Consider the following 9,780-nt stretch of genomic DNA (forward strand, 5'->3'; position numbering starts at 1 on the left):
ATGACAATAAAATAGGAGAAAATCAAGAGAGCAGTCTAATACCTTTATCTTACTTCTAGTTAGTAGTAGCAACAAGGCAAATCCTTTCTATCTACAGCCATTTCCAGTGATCAAAGTGGTCCAGCGAACTTCAGGATATCAAAGTGCTTTCCAAACTTAACTGTAGTTAGCTGCAAAACATCCCTGAGGTAAACAGTGCTCCCGTTTCATAACGGGCAAATAAGCTGCTTAGCCTTGAAGCTCCCTTGTGTTGTGAGTGAGTGGTTTAGGTCACTTAAGGAATCACCATCAAAGGTATTAGCAAAATAATTTTAATATGAACTTATGGAAGTGTGACAACAAAGTTCAGTGACAAGGTTCACTCTAATACTTAGTACATGGATGAAAGATACAAAGGAAAATCAAGTTAGAATTGTGCTAGAAGGATTTATGCAGAGAATAAAGATGCAAAAGGGTAAGGGAGGGCCTCCCATTATGTCGTGAGGTTCAGAGCAGACCCCCTTGCTTTCTAAACACGTGATAGAGCTTAGGTGAGACTAGGTCTGGTCTTAGTCTCAGACTTGGGCAATGGTTTATATCTAACATAGATCACAAGCTTTCAGTAGCATTTAATAATTTTCTAATCTAACATTTACAAAGTAAGTAAATAGGATTGAGTCTTGGAATTTCTCAGCAGGTGAGGGTTGAGCCTCGAGGAGTAAAAGATTTTGGCCCAGGCCCTTCATCAGCTTTCAGTGATGGTCTTCCAAACTTCACAAACTGAAGAGTTTGCAAGCTCTGAGAGGTGTCCTGCTCAGGAGATGCTGGTCACAGCCCGCTGTGGTCCAGGAGAGTTCAAAGGGTCTCACTTATGACCACTGTTTATAGGGTTATGAGATTATTTTCTTTAGTAATCTGTACATTTCTAACCTGGCCACAATCCAGGTCGGAATTCTCAAAACTCCAGTAGCAATGGTACTGTTCCACTTGCCTGCCTATGACCCAGGCAAGGAATGTTCCAAGGCTGTCAAGGGATGACTGATTCTCTTGTTCATCACCCTGGCCAGGCAACCGGAGTTCCTGGTACAGTCAGTGCTGTTCTCACTGTAGCCATACAAGAGTTCCTGGGGTGGTCAAGGGACACTCAACTGCCCAACTCATTGCAAAGAGGCCAAGGCCTAATGGGAATTCCTGAGATCACAGAGCGGCCCAGAGGAGGGGGGAAATGCACCACCACACCTTGCCAGGTACATAGAGTCCTTGTTTGAGACTGTGCCTTTTTGGCACTGCATAGTAGTGTCACATAGCATGTGACATGGCACGACCATGCTAATGTGTTCAGGAACAGACCCCAGGGCAGACCATCACATTACTTTCCCCCAAGAACAGTCTTCTTCCTAGGTGTAGAAGGAAATAAAACAGCCTTTCCTGGTTTTCTGGGATTACAGATTCTAATAAAATACATAAAAAATAAGAAAAAGTGAGTGTCTCCCTTTCATTTCCACTTCCATTCTCAGAGAAAAATGAAATCTGTGAAGAGCAAAGCCTTTCAAGCACCTTTAAAACAATTGCCTATACCGTATGTCTGACGTCAGTCCCATTTCCATGGAAACAGAGCAGGAAAAAAAGTGCAGTAGAATGGGGCAGAGGACAGTTATGCAAATGTATGTAATAGTTCTCACTAACAGACTCCAGTTTCAGGTTAGGTGCATTTTAAGCAGGGAAACATAAAATCTGGTAGATATCTGAAGGTGGATATCTCCCCAGTACAAATCTTCACCAGCTAGTCAGATCTCTTCTTTCTTAGCATTCATATCACAATAAACTTTATTGCATTGCTGTCTCTTCAGCTTGGTTGTTGGTGGCACCAAACTTTATCTTGTAGTCCTATGGAACAAATGTATTAGAACAGTGCAAAGAGTACAAATGAACACCACAGTCTTAAAACAAATCTCAGACACATGGAAAATAAGTCTGTGTATTTGTCTATCCATCCACCTTTGCATTATGTGTGCATTTCTGCACTTCCACTAGGCCATGCACATAGCACTGACTTCACATGCCAGCTGCCATGTGGTTCTCTTTGCTTTCTGGGGTGATACAAGCATTGTAATGAATGATAGTTTTTACTCTGGACAGTACTACAGCTTAACGGGAACACAACAATTTTCCTGTGGGTATTTGTTTTACTTGCCTTCAATGAAAACTTGTATGTGCATGAAGTCCGTGTGAGGCAGCAGGCTTGGGATGCAGGTTCCTGGAGCAGAAGACTTCCAAACTCCTCCTTTCTTTGATAGACAAATAAGATAAAGTGGCAACAATGGGTTCATACACACTTGTTTATTTTGTGTCACTGACAGACACGATGACAGAAAATTCCAGCGCAATCTGTAATACACAGCTGGAATACTTTAAATGAATCAAACTGACATTTGGAAACAAGGAAGGAAAAGGTTTCCAGAGCTTTTGGTTGTCATTAGGGTATGGAGGTGGTCTTGCATGTGCATAAGGAGACACTTCTGCGTGGATTGACTGTTGCAGAAGTCTGTATGGGCTCAGAAGTTTGCCTATGGACATAATTTTTGGATTAAATCTGTCAGGAAGCTTCCAATGACACCCTCCTAAATGAGGTACACCCTCCAGGAAAGCATTCGGTCTTGTAGAGAAGGAAGAGGGAGATGATGACCGTCAGGGCTTTACACAGTTAAACAGAGCTTGCTCTCAGGGAAGACTTTTTGAGCTAGAAGCCTGTGTGGCTTTAAACAAATATTTTATAAGATGCTGTAATTCTTCATTACAGCTGCTTCAGAGCTCCTTCAGACTCACCTCTGCTCTCACTATGGACCACTCAGTCAGAAAACAGGAAAAAATATCCTGAAGCCAGTAGCAGCTAGCTACTGAATGCTCTTCTTAAATTCCTGAAGGAGCTCAGGAAAGGACACTGAGGGATTTCAATGTGCAAAGGGGGGTCGCTGAGGACAAGAGAGGGGCAGAGACTCTCAGGGAAAGAATAACTGTTTAAAGGAGTCCTGCTGGCAGGAGGAGGAGGAGGAGGGAGCAGGTCACCGAGTATATAGTAAGTCTTGCAACATAGTCATTAGGAAAATGCAAATAAAGAGTAAATGAGGGGGAATTGTGGTCTGCTTAGGGATATTCTGGGAGCAGACAAATAGGCTGACTTAATTGGATAAGTTATTAACCGTGAATTATTCTTTCCACTTGGATGATTAGGAAGCCTGCTTATTCTTATAGCACGTCTTGTGTTTCCTTACAGATCTCACAGGTAAATGCAGAACTGATTACTTAGGTAAGGCATTTTGATAAAGGAACAAGGAAAACTAGTCAACTTCCCTGCAGAGGCTTCCTGCCCAAAGGCACTTGACACAGATCACATCACACAAAGAAATAGTTCAGGTGTGACTCTGAAACAACCACATGACTTGCACTGAACCTTTATTAGAAACCTTTTTAATTGTTTAAATGTACAGTTAAGAAGTCTGTACCTCATTCTGGCCTGAATAGAGCCAGTTCAATTCTCCTTGAACTTTGCTCAGAAAAGTCCGAGTTTAGACCAAGTAAAGCAGATATACTTTTATCGGGAAAGCTGTTTTGGAAAGGTTGATCTGAACTCTAGAGAGCTGTTAAGTGATGGTGTCCTTCCACACCAGCAAAGGAAAGCAGGAACTGCCTTACTGGATAATTTGTTTATCTTCAGATATTGCATGGAAAGAGAACTGCTGTCCTGTGAGAACCCTACCTTTCTGGTGCTAGGAAACAGTCAAGGCAAGCTTGGTCAGAAAAAAAGGCACAACAGTAAAATTCAGTTCCTCTTTGAACAGTTTGAGAAAGCTTTGCTTTTTGCCCCATCTAACTTTCCAGTAAAGTATGGTCACAGCAAATGTGACAGACTTTTTGCCCGTAAGCCGGGGCACTCAGAGCAGTTTGCTGGTTCTGAGAGAGAAAACGAGGATAAAGCTCTGCTTTTGGTCTGATTACCATGGTCACCTGCTCTGGGCCTGCTAGACCTGCCTGTAACTCTGTGAGCACACAACTCACCCAGAAACACCTCTTAAGATCAGACAGTGCTTGAGGCAATCCACATGGCCTTACAGCCTGCACAGCTCATGCTAGTCCTCCCTCCATTATCACAGCTCTGCTCCAGATGTGATTTGTTTGTTCCTGCAGCCTACATAGAATGGCTCATTCACTATGTAGGTCCCATCACCAACAGTGATAAATTTTGTATTTGCTTACCAGAATATTTTGGGTCTGGTACCAAAGATTCTTGACATATGAGAGATGAGGGTGGGTGATTGATGATAGCTCCTCTGCTTCCCAGCCTCTCCAGCGCTTGCTCTATGCCTGTCTTCCTGTTAAACACTTGTTTCATACACCAGGGATTCTTTTCAGGTCAATTGTCCCCCAGCTTCCTTAGGAGGAAGGTGCAGGTGTCCAGGCACTGCAGGGAGGAAGGCTGATGTCCACGCTCAGGAGCTCGCTTCCCACTTAGTCTTGCACAGATGCAATGCTTACCTTCAGATCTGGACTCTGCACTGTTTTAGGGGAATGTGAACTTCTTTGACATGCATGGCTCAGAGCCTGTCCTGCAGGGAAGAGTTGTCCTGCAGGGAAGAGTTGTCCTGCAGTGGGTCCGGTGGGTGCCCAGAGTAAGGTTGCTTCTGGCTCTCTAGGTCACCCTGAATTGTCGTGCCTTACACATGGCTTTGGGAGCCAGGGGCAGGCCTTTTGCTTAGAAGATTCTCAGACCCAAGCTCTGGCTTTCTTCCATGACCTGAAATTTGTATAGGAAAATGGCAAAGAAGGAATACAGTGGAGTGAGGTAAGGTATATCTGAAGGCATTTTTGGTTGACTCTTTTGCAAACTGTGTGGCTTGTTTTCTGGAAATCCTTTGGGTCTTTTGACAAAGGAGTTACCCACTTACAGAGACAGTCCTGCTCATCCCCGCATTTCAGAAGCAGTTTTTAGAGCTGTCTCTCTTGTCACCGACAGCAGCTCAGTTCTGACCCCTCCACACCACAATACCTCCAGATTTCTGTGGTGCAGTGTGAGGTGGTACTGCTAGGAGATGGCACCAACAATGCTTCAGGTAAGCGCCACTCAGGAAATCACAGCTAGCAGACACCAGGAAGAATAAGGGTGTGGGGCCATCCATCTCCTTAAAGAGATATAACTGCAGCCTTCTTGCTTTGCGTTTCCTGTTTATGAAGTTAGGAATGTAACCTTGCAGATACATTTCGATTTTGCAAATATTACCTTTTGCTTCCAAACATTCTTCAAGAATCTTATCAGCAATGCTGAATGGTTTTTGCATTGTGCTAAATTGCCAAAACAGCTATTTAGTTGGGCTGTGACTCAAAAGATCTGGCATCTGTTCAGTGCTCTGCTACTAAGTTCGTCTGTGGCCATAAGCAGATCCCTCCTTCTGGCTGTAACACAGAGGGGTGAATTATCAGCAAAGTGGGGGCATTTAATTATCTGATGTTTAGCTTGTTCAGGTGAAGGAATTGTCATGGCCACATAACATGTCTAGAAGGAAGGCAGTGAGTGAAGTCTGCCCTGTTTCAGTGTAGCACTGGAGAGCAGAGAAAAGGAAGAAGAAAGTTCCAGCCAGTCCTACAGCTACCTGGAGCCTCTGGATATGTTTTAGCATTTACCAGATCAGGAAGTTTTATCAGGCTAATATTTGAGTTTATACAAAAAACCCTATGCATGCGTGTATGTATTTATATATGTAGTTGTACAGTTATATAGTTGTAATTATAAATGTAGGTTAAAGTTGCATAGATAAAGTTATATAGTTTTTATATATAACTCTACACATACATAACCAGATTATCACACACATTTACAGTAAATATGGGGTTTTTCTGGTTTAAAGAAAGAGTGAAGACCACTCCCAGTGTAACAAGGGTCTCTCCTGAAAAAACACCAAACACAGAATCAGCTCAGGTCTATCTCTCTGCCCTTCTAAACATGGTAGAAATCAATCTATTCAAAAGATAGGGGCGAGACAGCAGATCAACAACATAGTCTTCATTGCCTTAAAAATCTAGGCCAGAAATCAAGCTAAGCATTTTCAAAGATTTCTGTAGTCCTCACACTCTACCACTTGAACAAGCAGAAATAATTTTTTTCAAGTGTCCTTACAGAAAAACTGTTTTATCTATTTGTTTATTTTTTTAAACTTTAATTTTACTGGATTGTTTGCTGTGTTTCTCAGACTTGCAACCCATTTTCTGCCCTTATCCTTTTCCTTGTTGAAAACAAGTTGTAAAATTGTAAAAGAGCCAGGCAGAACTCTGCATAGCCTCAGACTTAGGCTAGTGATACCTTGGATCAGCTCCTTCCTTAGCAGCTTTACTTTGGCCTACAACTAATTTTAAAATTAGGGTTGTCCATCTGGCTGATCAGTGACTGTACCCATCCGGTAAGCTGATTATGTCCAGCTCCCAAATGACTTCAAGTGTTTCCTTTTGTGTCGATGCATGCCTGTGCCCTGAGTCCCTCAACTGTCATTGACTCTATGCATGTGTCCTCAGTCCCTCAACTATTGTTGTATTCAACTGACCAGCCCACAGCATGGCCCCAAAACTGACATCTCAGTTTTGGAAAAACTGGCTGACACAGGACTCATCTTTAAAAGAACAACTCCTCAGTTGTTTTTCAGCCAACAGACAAAAAGGTTCTTGTTCCTTTCCTCCCATCACTGCAAAAGTCCACCAAAAAGTACTACAGAATTTGGGCACATGGAGAAACATCAAGAGAGATTTGGAAACCATGAAGAAAGTGAGAAAATGGCAAAAACACCAACTGTTTATATTATCCACCATTTAGTTTTGACTCAGAGTGTTTATTCCTTCTCATTAACTTAATTACAGAAGAATTTTGCATTATTATCTACATGGCATATGAAGCTTGCCTGTTCTGAAGAAGAATGTGGACACATTGGTGCTTACCACTCAGGAAGCTTCTCCAAAGTCTTGCTCAGACTCCCTATGAAAGGAATCAGAGCTGTTCCCTAAGCTGTCGAACCCCAGACTGCTAGCAAATCCTGACCAAACATTTTCAGCAGTGGTCACAGGGCTGACAATATATTTAGGGAACATTCTCACTAAATAGAGTTCCAGGACTGTTATTTCTCCACACTACAGAAGATTTTATGGGCAGGACTCCCAAATGTGGCCAAAGATCCAGGACTGACTTCTGCAGACAGACTGATTATGATCTCCAGGTACTCCTGAGCATTATCCTACCAGGGGCTCCAGTCTGACTCTAGTGATATTAGAGAAAATTGAAGGAATTCAGCACTGTGTATATGTAGGATTAGGCCCAAATAAAGTCTTCATTGTCTTTGGGTGGATCAGTTAATTTTGACTGCTTTCAGTCAGGAAAGCTGGGAAACATGTTGCTTTGGAAGAATTTTATAATTTCAAATAGCCTCTCAAAAGTTTACATATACATCAGATTTTTTTTTTTCTCAGAATCCATCAGTTTTGTGTAACATTTTTTGGGTGATCAGAGGTTGAGAGTACTTACAGCCATTTTTGACAGGTTCCCATTTCTTGTGACACCTGAGCTGCTGGAACCAGTGCAAAAGGTTCTTTTAAGTCCCACCCAGACCTGAGTTCCCTTCCTTTCCTCTCTCCACTCCACCTCTGTGCCCCCCATTATCAAATACAGTTTAATCTTGCAGGGCTTCTTGCTCAGCAGCCACATTTCCAGAAATAAGAGATAGCCTTTGCAGCCTCCTGACATGACCATTTACTAAACCCCACGTGCTGGCACTGCTGATATTCTAGGAGGTTGCTTACATGATGTGCAGGCACTGGCTTTTGGTCACATCTATACCCTGTTGTAGCAGCCTTTGTGCTCCTTGCCCTGCCTGTTTCTTTCCTTTCCTACTCCTTCACTAGCCTGTCTCAACTCCAGTGAGCACTGTCTGTCTAATGGCATAAAACATAACAGTTACAACTATTCACATAAAAGCACAATCTACTGTGGAACAGTATGACCATTGGAAAGCCCATGTGTCATATTTCTTTAGTTCTTTCTACTTTTTAAATTACTTTTGTAAGCTTAGAGGGACCAAGATGGCTTTTTTAATCTGGTTTTGCATCTTGTTGATCATAGATGCCTGTGTTCAACAATAACATAATAAGTTATAGCAATGTGGCAATGGTTTTGGACATAGTAGGAAACAACTAGTTAAGCTGTGCCAGCCTGAAATAAGCTTCATATTTTTTGTTAAACTTACCAGTAGTCTCTTATCCAAGTCATTAATTGATCTGAACCATCAGAATAAATGAATTATCAGATCTTGTGCACCTCTCAGTGTTTCAGTAGATGTCCTGTCAACTGCAGAAAATAATTTTTTTCCTGAAGGTATTCAGTTGTATAAATAACATATTAACTCATCAGCATGCAGGCAGGGATAAGGCAAAACATCCATGCAACGCTATTTTTGAAAGTATGTCTTTCTCCCATTCTTCTTGGATGTACCATTAGTCCTGGATCTGACAACTTTTTTTTTTTTTTTTTTTATCCAGTCAAAAAGGGAAGAGCAAACAATATTTTTGCATCTCTTCCATGCTCTGAATTACTTTGCTGTAACCCTGGTTCTCCTTTGTACAAGAAACCAGCTGCTCTGATTCTGCTTGTGAACACACATGAAGTTAGGAAAAAATCCAATGATCTTGAGATTCAGTTAAGGCCTCTCCCATTACGTTCTGGAGCTGGAGCCTCTTACTTCTTTAGCTAGGAGTGCTATGGGTGAAAAAATGCAAAATGAAAAACATTTTTTTAATTCTGCGTGTTATTGGGTGGATTTAGGTCCACAATGTTTCATGAAATCAAGAATATGAGATCATATTATATTGATAGAGATTGAGGAAGGGGAGGTAAGCATGGTTTAACTTGGTGAAACACCTTGAAAGGTCATAGTCGGTAGGTGGAATGACACTCAATGGACTCAGCATGCTGTTGAAGGTTATTTTTTGCAGTGCAGCCTTAGCTTAAATACACTCTCCCTGCTGCTGTAATCGGTATTGGTTGGCCACGGATTCTTCAAAGGAAATGAAACACTGTTCTCTCCTGAATTTCACGTTTATTAAAAGATTTCATCTTCTCCTGTGCAATGTTTGCATCACAACACAAATCATCAGCTTGCTTTGACCCTGACACCATTTTATAGGCTTAATAATAATAAATCTATGTCCTGAAATAGTTTCTGCAGATTACAGCAATCAATCAAAATTCAGGGAGCCTTAAACCATTAATGTCATCGGCAATGATCCAGCACCCTGGGAATCCATCTAAATCAGCCATTATTACTGAAAATGCTCCTTAAGAGCCTTAAGATAAAGGTAGTATTTGGGAGCATAAATTGCAGTTCTATTTTTATCAGCCATTGAGGGATGATTTTCATAGCAATTTTTTGTATCTGTTTTGAATAAGACAAAGCCAGAAAAATTCTTTCTTTTGCCTCATGCAGCTGTTTTGGTTATTGTAATAGAAAAATAGAAGCCAATACATAGCATATAGCTTTACTAGAGTGAAACTGAAGTATTTGTTATGTAAAGGAGTCGAGTTTTTGAAGGAAAAGGAAAGAGCTGCCATCACAAGCCCTTACTGCACTTTATGTTGAAATATTTCTAGTTCAAGGCAATGCTCCTGAGAGAAGCTATGCCCACTTTATTGGACTACAGATACCTACAGGTTTGGTAATTTCATACTTTAGAGTTTTGTGATGTGGAGAACAATGCAAGAGTTCAGGACAAAGC

At 41.5% G+C, this 9,780-nt stretch overlaps 1 long non-coding RNA gene across 1 annotated transcript; it reads right to left on the minus strand.

Annotated features, from left to right (window-relative positions):
* Positions 1 to 1,892: 1,892 nt before the first annotated feature.
* On the minus strand, positions 1,893 to 8,573 carry LOC106112699 (uncharacterized). Its single transcript, XR_001227143.3, has 3 exons — positions 8,256 to 8,573; positions 4,234 to 4,771; positions 1,893 to 2,267 (listed from the first exon to the last, which is right to left on the minus strand). It is a non-coding gene; the product is annotated as an uncharacterized LOC106112699 (long non-coding RNA).
* Positions 8,574 to 9,780: the final 1,207 nt, after the last annotated feature.

Source organism: Falco peregrinus, chromosome Z (genome assembly GCF_023634155.1).
Source record: "Falco peregrinus isolate bFalPer1 chromosome Z, bFalPer1.pri, whole genome shotgun sequence".
In the NCBI taxonomy this organism is placed as follows: Eukaryota; Metazoa; Chordata; class Aves; order Falconiformes; family Falconidae; genus Falco; species Falco peregrinus.